Consider the following 1,530-nt stretch of genomic DNA (forward strand, 5'->3'; position numbering starts at 1 on the left):
CTCTAAATTACGGGCTTCTCTCTTTAGAACATGCGTAGTATTATTGTACCATGGTGCTTTAATTTTCTCTGTGACCTTTTTTAATCTAACGGGTGCAACAACATCCAATGTTCTAGAGAGAATGGTGCTCATAGTGCTAGTTAGTTCTTCTAGTTCATCTGTTTGTTTGGGTTCAGGCAGCAGCTGAGACAGATCAGACAAGCAACTCGAGAAATTATCTATGGTGGATGGAAGGATTGTTCTGCCTGGTCGATAACGCGGCGCCGCATGACATATTACAGCAATACGTAATATGCAAGTTACCAAGTAATGGTCAGTGACATCATCACTTTGTGGAATGATATCTATATCGGTTGGATCGGTTCCATATGATATAATTAAATCGAGTGTGTGATTAAGACGATGAGTTGGTCCGGTGACGTTTTGTTTGACCCCAAAGGAATTTAATAAATCTATAAACGCAGCCCCTAACGCATCATTTGGATTATCTACGTGTATGTTAAAATCTCGACAATTAATGCTTTATCTACACTGACCAATAGATCTGAGAGAAAATCTGCAAACTCTTTTAGGAAATCAGCGTAAGGCCCAGGCGGTCTATATACGGTAGCCAAGGCTAGAGATAATATGGATTTTTTTCTAACATCTAAGAGCGTAACATTTAGTACAAGTATTTCAAACGAAATAAACTTATAACCCGTTTTCTGAGTAACATTGAGAATATCTCTATAGACCGCTGCAACACCGCCGCCACGACCAATCAGACGGGGTTCGTGCTTATAGGAGTATCCAGATGGAGTAGACTCATTTAGACCGAAATAATCATTAGGTTTAAGCCAAGTTTCAGTAAGGCAAAGTACATCGAAGCTATTATCCGTGACTATTTCATTTACAATAACTGCCTTAGGTGTGAGTGATCTAATGTTTAGAAGACCTAGCTTTAGAAATTGTTTTTGGTTACTAATAGCAAAATTTTCTGGTTTAATAACAATTAGATTTTTTCTAGATCCTGCAGTAGATTTATTATTTGATCTCACTAAACGAGGAATAGACACAGTTTCTATGCAATGTTCTACACTATTTATATCAGTTAATTTGGTGCAGCAGAGACTATGATTTGAACTTTTGGTTACTAGTCAAAAGGTATTTAACATTTTGGAGATGTTATCTGACAGAAGATCCGATCCGAATCTGCTTGGGTGTAAGCCATCAGCACGGTAAAGCCTAGGACGCTCCCAAAACAGATTCCAATTATTTACAAAGAGTAATTATTTACTCATTGCACCATGATATTAACCATTCATTTAGCGCGAATAATCTACTAAACTTTTCATGACCTAGTCGGTACGTGGGAAGCGGTCCTGACACAATGATCGTTATATCAGGCGATGTGCTGCGTACCGTATCGATCAGATTCCTGAAGTCTTTCTTCAGAACCTCTGTCTGTCGCAGCCTGATGTCGGCCCCTCCCGCGTGCAGGACCACAGTTCCGACGCGCTCGTTCAGAATCTCGGGAACGTGAGCAGCGAT

This window comes from Abramis brama, assembly GCF_963993115.1.
Source record: "Abramis brama genome assembly, chromosome: 21".
Classification (NCBI taxonomy): Eukaryota; Metazoa; Chordata; class Actinopteri; order Cypriniformes; family Leuciscidae; genus Abramis; species Abramis brama.